Source organism: Durio zibethinus, chromosome 25 (genome assembly GCF_047325235.1).
Source record: "Durio zibethinus cultivar Kanyao isolate XHJ-2024 chromosome 25, ASM4732523v1, whole genome shotgun sequence".
Classification (NCBI taxonomy): domain Eukaryota; kingdom Viridiplantae; phylum Streptophyta; class Magnoliopsida; order Malvales; family Malvaceae; genus Durio; species Durio zibethinus.
Window position 1 is genome coordinate 12752673 of NC_143186.1, and position 15139 is coordinate 12767811.

Genomic DNA, 15139 nt, shown 5'->3' on the forward strand with positions numbered 1-15139 from the left:
ACCTTATGAACATAAAATAAAAAAAAAAATTGGAAAGGCATTACGTTGTTTTATTCCTACATGATTCAAACTTTATGTTAATTGGTTGTAATATAGTATAGAGAAATATGTCACTTTTTGCTTATGTTGTTATCTTTATAGGTCAAATATTGGAGAGAAAGCAAGTGGTGATTGTTTTGTTTCAAATAGATTAACAAATTGATAAAAAAAGAAGAAGGATTTGATATTCAAGTTAGAGGTCCTAATATTGCTTATAACAAAGCTTGAAAGTGTTGTCAAATTTTCTAAATCAAAAGCAATATATCAATTTTGCTTTCATAAAGCAATCTGATCAAGCATGAAAAGATTATCAAGTTTACTTCACTACGACACTTGTTGCATTTGCTTTCATTTATGTCAAGGTCTGGCATTTTGTGATAGAAATGAAAACCATAAGTCTAACAATCAAGAAAATTTTCTTGAGCTTTTAGACTTCTTGCCAATCACAATTAAACCATTAATAATGTTGTCTTGAAAAATGCATTGAAAAATTCAAAAGTGATAGTGTATGTTATTCAAAAAGATCTTATTAGTACCGCAACAATTGAGACTACAAATACTATTATGGAAGATCTTAAAGATGGATTATTTTTCATTTCATTTGATGAATCTCGTGATGTTTCAATCAAAAAATAAGCTGCTATTACTTTGTGCTATGTGGATTCCAATGGATTTGTTATTGAACAATTTTTTGGGATAGCACATGTTAGTGATACAACTGTTTTGTCACTTAAAATAGTTGTTGATGCATTATTCTCAAAGTATAATTTGAGTATATCAAGAATTTGTAGGCAAAGTTATAATAGAACAAACAACATGCAAGGTGAATTCAATAGTCTAAAAAATTTGATCATGCAAGATAATACATCCATTGATTATTTTTATTGTTTTGCTCATCAACTTTAATTGACACTTGTAGTCATGACAAATAACGATGCTCAAATTGCATTACTCTTCAACATTATGATAAATGCAATGAATATATTGGGGTCTAATGTAAACAAAGAGATGTTCCTCAAGCGAAGCAACTAGATAAAGTTATTGAACCAATACAAGTCAAAGAAGTTTCTACAGGAAAATGTTTAAATCAAGAAACAAGTCTTCAACGAGCCGAGGATACACAATGGATTCACTTTATGGGTCTTTCATTAATTTGATTCTTTTGTTTAGTTTTATTATTAATGTGCTTGAAATTGTTGTAAAGGATAGGAATAACTTAGGTCAAGCAAAGAAGAAAAGCTTATGCCTTATTAAATTAAACTCAATCTGTTGATTTTTCTTTGAACTTTTCTTTTAACTTGCATTTGATGAAAAATATTTTAGGGATTACAAATGAATTGTCATTAGCATTACAAAGGCGAAATCAAGATGTTGTGAATGCAATGGCTTTAATATAGTAACAAAGCAATGGCTACAAACGGTTATAGATGATGTATGAGAATCTTTTCACAACGAGGTTTCTTTATTTTATGAAAAGAATAATATTGTAATCCTAAATATTGATAATATGTTTGTAATTTGTGTAAGATCTCAATGCAATGCTCAAACATTGACAAATTTACATCACTATCAGGTTAAGTTGTTTTATATAGTAATTAATCTGCAACATAAAGAGCATAAAAATCATTTTAATGGGTCCAATTATACCAAAAGTCCTTATACTTTATGAAATTTTGGAATTTAGTCCATGTACTATAATTGATATAAATTTAGTATTTGTATTATTTTTATTGATAATCTTAGTTTAATCACTAACTTCATTAATTTTTTACTGTTAAAAATACTGATATGGCCATTTACTTAATATCATAGGCATTGACTTTGTTCACGTGGCATTGACTTGCTAATGTGGCAACTTTGATAGATAAAATTAGTTTTTAAATTTAATCTCTCTAATATAAAAATATTTTAAATTTTTAAAAAAATTTTAAGTTTTTTTAAATTTTAAATTTTAAAAATATTTTAGTCCATATAATATAAAAATATTTTTAGAAATATATTATGTTTATTATATAATTTAATTATTAATAACATCATATTAATAATATTATTACTATTATTTATATTAATCAATTATAACAATAATAATTTAAATTAATATATCGAAGTTAATAGTATTTTAATTAGTTTAAATATATCACATAAAAATTTTTATAATAAACCAAACTATTGAACAGTGCTGTATTTATAATGAATTTGAAATAAACCATGAATGGAATGATTATTTCATCCAACCAAATAAAATAAGATATTCAAAAATCTAAATTATTATGAGGGACAAGTTCTTATACATTTAAAAAATGAATTTTGAATCTTGACAAAACGAAATGAGAAAGTTATTTATTTGATAAACCGAAATATCAATATTGTAGGAGTCATGATAATAAGGCTTATCTCCTGTGGGACTCTGTTTTCACAGAGATGGCAATGTCAATTATCATATTTTGATATTAATGAAATTATATTTTGGCTGAGAAAAAAATATATCAATATCATGTATTATAATGTGAATTTTTAATTTTTTTGGTTTTCACAAAAAGAATTTATCTAAATAATTTTGTTAAAATAAATAATGAGGTTAATTTTAAAATCAATACACATTGAGTTTGATAAATTACTTTGATGTATTTAGAAAATTTTGAAAACAAGTGTTTGTCGAAACATGCAGATTCTAGAATCTGATAACCTCAATGATCTTAAAAATAGTGAAAATTTCATAAATTTTTTATTTAAATACGATTGATTATCTAAAAAATGTATTATTTTAATAAAATCTTAAAATTAATTAAAATTTATTAAAAAATAATTTTTGTCCACGAAATGGTCACACAAGATTACGTTAAAAAGGTTATCACCCCACCATGTGCCTATTTTCATGTATTATCCTTTTAGTCCTAATAAAAATAAGCTTAATTTTAATATTTAAAAATAATTACCTTAATTTCTTTTATTACAACCAAAATCATTTTTTTATTTTCTTTGACCAACTTATTTCAATCTTTTTTAAAAGTGTTAATATCAAGAATGGGCCCTAACTTAATTATAATAAAATATTTAATATAGTACCTAAATTTTAAAAATCTTTATTGTAGTATCTGGACTATGAATCTGTTAATTAATATGATTTTTTTTATAAGTTATCTGTCTGTCATGTGTTATCATTTCATCATTTGAAGCTAATAATATTATGAATGAGTACCATATTAATTAATAGATTCATAATTCAAATATCACTTTATAAATTTTTAAAGTTTATCTATCATATTAAACATTTCATTATAATTTAAGGTTATTAACAAGATTAACTCTCTTTAAGAAATATATATTTTCTCTTAAAAGTGAGTGGGAACATTTTGTAATGAAAAATCCTCTAAACTCCAATAATTTTGTCACAATTAGAGTCTGTTTAAGTAGGCTATTTGTAGGACATATTTCATTTCAATTAAGGCTTTCAAAAGTTTAAAAACAAATTTACTTGTTTGACTAAAAATAAAAGAGAATTTTAAAATTTAGATGGAATTTTAAGACTCTAAAATTCCACCCTAATATGTGGTTTTCCAAAATTTTTCTAAATTCTTTATCTCTTTACAAAATGCAGTCTACCATAAAATACAAAACTAAAAAAATAAATATCACTTTATTTAACTCTAATATATTTTTTATTTTTATATTATTAATAATATCTATATATTTTTATAAATCTAATGATACTTATATTACATTTTTTTTATACATATATATATTTAATATCATTATTTTTCTTTTATAATTATTTTTATCTTATCAATTTTCAATAGACTAAATTTCTTTCTAAAAAATATTTATTCAAACAAAATAATTACAAATGCTAACATTTTGAAATGATACATTTAAAATATTTTCATTTCAAATTTTTTCAAAACTTCAAAATTCTCCACCCAAACGCACTATTTGATAAATTTTATTAACTAAAAATTTATTTAGAATCACTACTGATAATTTCCTTAAAATCTTGTTTCTAAGATTCATGTTCATTTACATAATGATATGAATGCATATAATGTAAACAAATAAAACATGATGTATATGAATAAAATCTATACAATAGATTAAAGTTATCCCTTGAAAATTAAAAGCTAATTTATGGACAACTAATATCTTTTAAACTTTGAAGTGAGGGTTAAATTAAATATAAAATTATAATAACCATAATGTATGGATTTTTGGAAGATGTGCATGGCAAGGGGCAACATAAATTTAGGTATTTTTCTTGTAGGTACTGTGGGCAATTATCTAGATATAATTAAATCCAAAATTATATATAATAGTAGGTTTTTAAGTGTCAAGCAATTAGCTCGAGACTACTATTATATTTTTATAAAAAATTTTATTTAAAAATATTATGAAAATTAGAAAAAAAATTACAATTCTTAATAAAATATTTCTCAATAAATATTTTTTATGGAAAAATGACAAAAGAATTATAAAATATCAATAATCAATTAAACATATATATACATGCTTATAAATGAGAAGGGATAAACTTAAATATAAAATTAAAAATATTTTACTCATTTTTTGTCCTATTGATTTCAAAATAGTCAAGAGACGAGATAGATAAATAAAAAAAATAAAAAATAATTTAATCTCATCTCCTGAATATTTTAAAATCAAATGTTAAAATATATATAACTTTTTTTTAATTTTATACCGTATAAGTTGATCATTCCTCCATATAAATGCATGCATTTATTACTACATATATTATAGCTAAAAGTAAGCTCCTAATTTAATTAGCCTACTATTCTATTTTTATAAGATTTTTTATTTAAAAATGCTATAAAAAATAAAAACAATTAATAAATATATTTCGTAATAAATATATTTATGAAAAATTTTAAAAAAATTATAAAATATCAATAATCAATTAAACATATATGTATACATACATATAAATACATATATCTATTACTATATACTATAATTAAAAATAATTTTCTAATTAATATTATTTATTGGCCTTAATTGAGGGCCTTGTTGTTGACAAATACAAGCAATTAGACCTTCACGATTTTTTGGGCTATCTATAAAAGTGGCCATCCAAACAGTGTTTTGGGCTAAATGATTCTCTCATTGAATGAAATTTGACCTTTTTGTATTTTCCTTTTAAAAAGGTTTTGTATTTTCCTTTTAAAAAGGAAAACACCAAAAATCAAAATCATAAAAAAAAAAAAAGGAAAGCTGGATTTTTTAGAAAACCTCCTAAAACAAAGAAAAAAACTCCTAAAATAAAAATTTTTTAATTCTTGTAATTGACAATTTTTATATCTTTGACTTTATACAAAAATAGAAAAGTAAAATTAAATTGAAATAATTTATATTATTTTTAAAATAAAAAACTGAGCTCTGATGTAGCAAATTTTTTAGTTTCCATAATTTTATCATCTATTTTCTACTATATATTTCATATGATTATTTATAAGAAAATCTTCTATGTAAAAGTGATTTTCGAGATTCGCAATGCTTTTAACTCGCCACTTACCATTTTTACTTTGGAGAAGCAATTAATACTTCCGATTTTTCTCTAAAATCTTTTTTTTGAGGAATTTTAAAGTAATAATTTTTCATTTCATATTTATTTTTTTTTAAAGGAAAAATTTTTATTAATAATCCAAACACCTACAAAAATTCATTTATATTTATTTTTAACATGTGTTGGAAAGGAATAAACAATCATAGAGAAAAATATTCTAAAAAATAAAAAGTCTGGTTTCAGGAAGTAATGCAAAAACTCATCTTGAGGTTTTTTTGCCATGTTCAAAAGTTGCAATTTATGACTAAAATTTTTTTTCTTTATATCTTTATTTTTTATTATTTCATGCATTTTTTTAAATATTTTAATTCATAAAATATTTTGTCACAGTAATGTTAAATACTTAAAACTCTTAACCATACTTAAACTAAGCCTTAGTCATTCTAAATCTTAAAATTTCTTTTTATTTTTTATACTTGTGGTTAGGTATTCAAATTTAAATTCTGATTACTGAAATTAAAAATTTAATACTCTATTAATAGATCACATGATTGTTAACAAAGTCCTAAAATTTCTTTTACTATTAATCAAGTTTTTCTTTTTAATTTAAAATTTTGCTTGTATATCATTTGGTACAATTAATATTACAAAGAGCCTCATTTTATATTCATCACCATGTTTTTCTTTTCAATTTTGGTTTGTGCATTATCGATTGATCTCCTCATAAAAATTCTCAAAATTTACAACATAAATCAATTAAAATTAAAAAATAAACGAAAACTTAATGGAATAAGTGATAATTTAAAATTATTAGGAAGCCAATTGAAGCTTTATAAGAAAATATTAGTTGTTGAGTATAAGATTTGAGCAATGAGGTGTTGAAAGAGCTTAACTTTTATTGGTTGATCACATATACACAAATTACATAAAATGGAAAGTATAACACCATAAAGCGTAGGATCCTAATGACAAGAAATCATGATTGTAGTTAACAATTGACAACTCCTAGAGCTGACCGCGAGCCTTCATTCCCTTAACACGTTGCTGAGATTGCTCTTGAGAATTATTCTGCAAATTGTATTTGCTTTTACTGCAGTTAATACAGCAATACTTATGTGATATATAATCTTAGTGTCATTATTGTTTGCTTACAGCACATTGCTTGATTACTGCTTCTTGCAGTTGTCTAATTTTAAATTGGTGCTACTATTGATCTGCATTAGCTTTTGTGTGCCTGTTGATGCTACTGCTTCATGGTCATTTTTCCTCCCAAATTTTATAAATTCTCCATTTACATTTATCTAATAGTAAATTTTAACCTTTTAAATTTTTATTTATTCAAAATGATTTAAGCATTAATTGAAATATGTATAAAAAATAACAATTTAAATTTAAATAAAATAAAAAAACCATGGTCAATGGCCCCAGATCGGTTCAATGGCTAAGTTTGCGACTGAAGAATGGCTTGACAACAATTGGTTCACGACTCCGGCTCGGCTGCAAGTAGAAAACGACTTCTGCTCAGCTTAGTGATTTTTGGAAGCGGGTAAGAATTTGAGTCATGTTTGGGTCGGGTAACAATGGGCAGACATACGGATCCTCCTGCCTTCAATATCAAACGGCGTCGCTTCACTAAACTATAAAATTAAAAAGTAAATTTTTGATTCCTTATTTTTCCACCGCTATTCTCTCTGTAACCTTAAATCCGTTCCCTTTACCAAACCCACAAAAATTCATGAGCCATGAACACTGGCCACCCTGGCTTCAAATTTTCCAGATTTCGACATCACTCTCCCGTGTCGACCGTTGATGTCCGCTGATTTTGATCGCTAGAATTGCTCAAAAATTCCAGAACTAAACCTTTCAACCTCCTCTTCACCTTTTGAAATTAAATTTCTCGAAAACTTAACCCAAAAGCCTAGATCCAGAGTTTTATCCTAAAATCCTCCGCCACTATCTCCACCCTATTCCGCCATCTATACAACCCTAAACCACCAAAGCTCATTCACATTGTCTTCCTCTAACCAAATCACCCCAAACTCCACAATAATTCTCCCCAAAACGGAACCTAATCTAAGTCCCTAAAAGAAAAAAACATTCTGCCAAATTTTGGTTTGCTGAATTTATTATGGTTGTGTTTTGCTTCTATTCTTTGTCTATTACTTGTTGTTGACTAGTTTTTGTTTGTTGGATTGTCTCTCCTAAAAAATGTGGCTATGTCGAGAGTTTGTGTTGCTTGATTTCCCCTTTCTGAATTATCTGTTCGATTGAGGTTAATTGTGTTTTTTCTATATGAATCGTTTTGTTTAAATAAAATAATTTACGTCGATTGTGATAACAGATCGTATTAAAATGAGATTTAACTTTAACTTAAAATTTCATTATCTTCGTAAAGATAATCTCAAAATTTCATCTTCAAAAAAATTTAATCTAATCCTCTTTTTCCAAAAAATAACTTCATAAATTATTTTTGGTTATTCGAATTTTCTGTTTTGATTTGATTTGATTTTTTTATATTTTATATTTTATATTTTATTTTATCATTAAACAAAATGAAAAAAATGAAAAAAAAAGTAAAATAAAAATAAAAAAAGAGAGGAAGGACTTAGACTCTTAATTTGGGACGTACCCAAATCAAACCAAATTGAACCATCAAGACATAAAGCCTAAAATAAATATGGCTCAAAACCCAATAACAATTTAAATTCAACCGAGCTTTTTGTAAAATTTCAGTAGTTTTTAAAATTAGAAGTTCCCGAATAAAATTGGGAATTTACAATTCCTATCAACTCAAGTCTCTCAAACTAATTAATAAGATCTTAATATCACGTCAGACACTTTTACGAAACAGATAAAATGTATTAATTTTACATCTAACTAAAAACAAAAATGTTACCGAACATATAAATATAAATATTGGAGTTACACACCCTAATAAATTAATTTTGCAAAAAGTATGATGATTACATGCCCGTCCCCACCAACACAAATAAAAACCTCTAAATTTGTTGCCGATGTGTATGCGTAAATACTTTCTCTCTCTGTATATACGTGTGTGTATATATATATATATATATATATATATATTTAAGAGCTTGAATTATGATTATTTAAAAATTAAAATTCAGTATTTTATTTATAAATTATATAATTGTTAATAAAATATTAAATTTTTAATGTAATACATAATTACTTGAAATTAAAAAATTATTCTATTAACAAATTGCATTATTATCAACAAATGTTAAGCTTTTAATCAAATGCATGTAACAGAAAACTATTACTAGTTCAAACTTAAATGTTGAGACAAATTCTTTTTTTTTTTTGGTTAGAAAAGGAAAATTAGAATAAAGTACCTTGGTTTTTTTGGCTGTGAATCAAGTTCTTTAAGTTAAAAGGATGTTTGCACTTTTAAGCAAACATTTGATCGTGCATATTCTCGGACATTTTTTACATTAGGCTAATGTACATGGATGGCAAATTTGTTATTTTCTCAGATATTTTAGGGGCAGTAAGGACCGAAATTATTCCAATTTGCACCCGTTTTAGGGCACAAAGTCGTGTTGGTCAACAGAAGGCTACTCGTGGAGCCCATCAACTAAATTGATCAAACGATCTATATTTACTCATCTGATCTGGGGCACCACAGATAATTAAATTTATTTCCACCAGATGCGGACACCCTTTTTATTGTCAAGTTGAGGGACTCACTTTCCCCGGCCTTTCGGACACGTGCTCTTGTCGTTTTTGTGAGGATGTGTTGCCTGGTCCAACATTCTTATCCCCTTAAATTAACGGCTGATATTTCTTGCATGAATTTATTCATTTTATATTTGTCGTCAGATTTGAAGAAAGGAGAAGCATTCTTGGGGGTTGACAGCTGTTGTTTCGACTTTAGGTAAGAAAAGCAAGTAAATTAATAATTCTTATTTATTTATTTAATTAATAATAAATCATGATTTAAGTAATAAGAATGGGACGTTAACATTTCCTTAATGCAAGGACGGATCAGGATTTTTAATCAGAGGCAAATATTTTAATTTAATTTATTAGTTTTATTAAAAAATAAATCAAATAAAAAATTTCAAACAAATTAAGATGTATAATAATTTTTTTATAAAAAATAATTTTTATGTTATAGATACAATATTTGCATAACTAAAATTAATTAAATAATTGTTGATGACTCTACCTTAAAATACTATTATATCATAAATAAATTATTTTTTGACAAACGTAAGTACATATATATACACATAAATTTGTAAATATATATTTATTTAATAAAATTTTACTTATAAAATTTTTAAATATAAGAAAAATAATAATTAATCTTTTCAGTTTTATCATTTATTTTCATTTCTTATTTATTATAATATCGAGAATAACAAATTCTTATTTTTTTTATATACAATGAAAACAAAAATTAAGACATAAACTATTCTAGTTAAATATTATTTTTTATTTTTTATTCTTGTTAATTCACATTTTATATGTTATCTATATAAACTCTAAAAGTTTTTATTTATTTTTCTTTAAAATTAATGTATTATATTATAATGAAATTGCTTATCATTTATAAAATATATTTGTTCAATTGCTAGATAAATAATAAAATATTTTCTTTCATGATCCTCAATTTAATAGGAGAAAATTTGCAAAAAAATTTTAGTGGGAGCAAAACTTGAAATTTTTAAAATTTATGAGATTTTTCTATAATAAATATAAAAAATTTTAAAACCCTAGACGGAGCAGCTGCCCCAAAAGCTTCATATTTAGATCCGTACCTGCATTAATGTGTGATAGGAGTAGTTTTCGCACCATCATTCCCTACAACCTAATGTAGAGAGTTTATTGTCTAAAATACTAAAAAAATTCAAATCTATATATTAATTTTGTAGATAATAGAAGAAGAATAGAGTATCTACGTAACATTTATATTTTTTATTTTAAATCATTTTTAAATTTTTTTTTGTTTTTAATTTAATTTAATTTTATATTAAATCTATTTTTTTATTTTTTTTCTAATATTTAATTTGATTTTTTTAATTTAATTTTTTATTAGATAAATTTTATAAAAAAAGTCAATGGACAATATATATATATATATATATATATATATATTCGATTAGTTTTCTTCGCACCAATTCATTATTATTGTGCTTTTAAAAAAAGTCGAGATCCGATTGAGGGTTTTTTTTTTCCAAAAAGGATTGGGTTGAAGATAGATTTAAAACATTTCATCTCTTCTCAAGTATTCACATGGCATCTCTCTCTTTTTATTTTTTTTATGTTTTATATTTTTTAAAGCTTTTGATTTTTTTGGTTTCTTTTTTTATTTTTGATTTTTTTGCTTTTAATTTTTATTAGATAAATTTTATAAACAAAAAGTTAATTGAGATAGAAATGATAAAATAACTCGTATCTTATAGGTTTCTTAATCTAATTGGTGCATTTTTTTTTTAATTAGAGATAATTGAGTTGTTTTTTTTTTTTAATTTTTAAATTGAGCTTGGTTAAAAACAAATTTGGATGTTATGTCTTGAATATGGTATAACAAAAAATATTTATTTTATTAATTATTTAACTCTATATTATGTATTTTACAAAAATATTATTTAATATCTTAATTTAATAAATTCACATAGCACCCCATTTGATTTTTAAAAATTTTTTTTTATTAAATAAATTTTGTAAAGAAAAAGTCAATGGATGTAAGGATGATAAAATAACTTATATCCGATGGGTTTCAATTTGTCACGATTGATGAGATATAATTTTTTTTTAAAAAATAAGGATTTAGTTAAATATTATTTTTTTGAACAATTTGAGTCAAGTCAAGAATGAGTTTGAGATGCTCTACCTCAACCTTCTTAGGGATATATAAAAGAATATATTTTATTATTTATTTAATTTATATTTATATATATTTGTATTATATAATAAAAATATTATTTAATACTTTAATTTAATAAAAAATTACATTTATACATAATAAAATTATAATTTATATTAATAAATAAATAAATTTATATTTGGCTATATATCGTCATTCATTAAAGCTTAATATATAAATTTTACTTCTCTCATATTTAAAAACTAATTTAAAAAATAAAAAATAATTTCACAAAGTGCAAGTTTAATTCTAATTTATTTAAAAATTTTAAAATAATCTAAAGATTTTTTTTTCAATATTTTAATTGAGTTTATTTGAGTTATAAATGGATTTGTTCTATATGTTAGGAAAATGGGGTCGAGTCCCATGTAAGTGGTTTTGGACCAAGTAAAGGCCATGGGCCTTGATCTTTTATTTTATACAGAGCCCTAGCTACTTAATAAAAAAAAAGAGGTGGGGTTGTTTTATGTGTGTGTCGAAAACCAAGCAGAAAAAAGAAGAAAAGCCAGGAAAAGCAGAGAGAGAAAAAAGAGAAGGGAGAGTTGGTTGAACGGAAGTCAATTCGTGGTTCGATTGAGTTGGAACCTTGTCAGGAGGTTTATGATTCAGAGTTCTACATTCTGAACGGTGAAGATCGGGTTTGAAGCTCTCTAGGAATAAATCCAGGGTGTATTTGTTGAGTCACTTATTTGGTGAGATTTCTCCAATTGTTTCTCTAGTTGTTGATTAGCTCTAGTTTTAGCTAGAGAAGAACTTTGTATAACTATTATTTGATAGTGAAGATTTTTCTGGTGGCCCGTGGTTTTTTCCCTCTACACTGGAGGGTTTTCCACGTAAATCTTGGTGTGCTTTATTTTTCCTGCACATTTGATTATTGATTGTTGTCTATTACTTCTGTATTATTGTGATTATTGCTTCAGGCGCAACAAGTGGTATCAGAGCGAGGGTTATTTTGAGACATCGATACAGAAGCATCCCAGGATAGAAGTAAATTCTGTTTGAGATCATGGAGGGTGATACAGGTTCCATGATAAAATTGACAGCATCGAATTATTCAATTTGGAAGCCTATAATGGAGGATCATCTATACTGTAAAGATTTGTATGAGCCAGTATTGGGTGATTCGGCTAAACCAACAGATATGAAAGATGAAAGCTGGAAGAAGCTAGGTAGAAAGACGCTGGCTACAATCAGAAAATGGGTTGATATCAGCGTGTTCCATCATGTAGCGCAGGAGTCAGATGCTCACATTGTTTGAGAAAAATTGGCAGTATTGTATGAGAGAAAAATAGGTATGAATAAAGTTATGCTTGTTAAAAAGATTGCAACTTTACAGTACAGGGATGGACGATCTGTTACAGAGCACTTGAGTGATTTTCAAGATATATTTAATCGGATGACTACTATGAAACTTAAGATGGATGATGAAATGAAGGCATTATTTCTTTTGGGTTCATTGCCAGACAGCTGGAATACTCTAGTTGTGACTGTTCTTAATTCAGCTCCTGATTATAAGGTGACATTGGAGATGGTAAAGGACAGTATGCTTAATGAAGAAGCGAGACGAAAAGATGTAGACCTTGAGAATCAAGCTCTGGTCACAGAGAACAGGGGTAGAAACATCGACAGAGGTCAGGACTCAAAAGACCGTGGTAAGTCTAAACATAGATCCAAGTCTAGAGGTAAAGTGAAGTGTTTCCATTGTGGTAAGGCGGGTCATATAAAACGAAACTGTAGAATCTTAAAGCAAGAGCGAAAAGATGAGAAAGGTAAGAGTTCAGATGATGGCAATGTTGCAGCAGTGAATTCAGATAGTGATTCGTTACTTTGATTTGTACACATGGTGATTGTAATCATGTTAGTGATCCCGGCATTGAGTGGATAGTTGACACAAGAGCGGCATATCATTGTGTTCCTAAGAGAGAGTTGTTTACAACTTACAAAGCAAGAGACTTTGGTTGTACCAAGATGGGAAACAAGAGTGTGTCGCAGATTGTTGGGATTGGTGATATTGTTGTACAAACTAGTACAGGCTGCATGTTGACTTTGAGAGATGTCAGACACATTCCAGATATGAGAATGAACTTGCTTGCTATTAATGTCCTTGATAAGGAGGGATATGAAAGCCGACAAAAGAATGGACAGTGAAAACTTCTCAAATGATCTATGGTAGTTACAAGGGGAAAACTATGCTGCACAATGTATAAGACATGGATGCAATTGAACGGTAACCAGGTAAATACCGTTGAAAATGATGCTTCAGCAAACTTGTGGCACAGGAGGCTGGCACACGTGAGTGAAAAAGGGTTACAGGTTTTGGCAAGGCACTCTCTCATTCCCTTGACTAAAGGTATGTCTCTCGATTCATGTGATTATTGTTTGTTTGGTAAGCATCATAGAGTTTCTTTTCGTAAAAGTTCTCAGAGAAAAGAAAATAGATTGGAATTAATTTATTCTGACGTATGTGGTCCCATTGAGGTTGAGTCATTAGGTGGTAGCAGATATTTTGTTACTTTTATTGATGATGCTTTACGTAAGACTTGGGTGTATATGTTGAAATATAAAAGTCAGGTACTGCAGTATTTTCAAAAATTTCATGCCATGGTTGAAAGGATGACAGGGTTACCCTTGAAGTGTATTCGAACTGATAATGGTGGGGAATACACATCTAAAAGCTTTGAAGAGTATTGCTCAAAGCATGAGATCAGGCATGAGAGGACAGAACCTGGAACACCGCAGCATAATGGTATAGCTGAAAGAATGAATCGCACCATTATGGAAAAAGTCAGATGTATGTTGAGGATGGCAAAATTACCAAAGCCATTCTGGGGTGAAGCAGTCAACACAGCTTGTTATTTACTTAACAGGTCACCATCAGTTCCTTTGGGCTTTGACATTCTAGAAAGAGTGTGGACAGGAAAAGATGCTTCATACTCTCACTTGAAAATTTTTGGGTGTAAAGCATTCATGCATGTGCCGAAAGAGCAGAGATCAAAGCTTGACAGTAAAGCTACACAGTGTATGTTTGTAGGATATGGTGATGAGGAATTTGGCTACAGGGTATGGGATCCAGTAAAGAGAAAGACAGTCAAAAGCAGAGATGTGGTCTTTCATGAAAAAGAAACCATAGCAGACCTTGAGAAAAATGAGAAGACTACACGAGTTACTGTTGAGTGTGATGTTTCAACACCGACAGGGATTTCACAGAAAAGAGCCACAGATGGTGAAAATGAGCCAGAAACAGAACTTGGGGATATGGATGAGCCAGCTACAGTTTGTGATGAGCCAGATGCTATTAGTTTTGAGCAGGGGGAGCAATTCTCTCTACCTAAGAGTGTTGAGCAGGGGGAGCTACCTTCGGCATCAAGTGATGTAGAGTCTCAGCCTAGGAGATCTACTAGAGAGCGCAGGCCATCTACTAGGTATCCAAGTTTAGATTTTATTTTAGTTACCAGTGAAGGGGAGCCAGAAAGCTTTCAAGATGTGCAGGCTACTCCGGATAGAGAGCACTGGTTAAAAGCAATGAAAGAAGAGATGGAGTCATTGCAAAAGAATGGTACTTATGATCTTGTTAAACTTCCAATAGGAAAGAGGCCATTAAAGAATAAATGGGTGTTCAAGTTGAAAAAAGATGGTGACAAACTAGTGAGGTACAAAGCTCGATTGGTAGTAAAAAGTTTTTCTCAGAAACC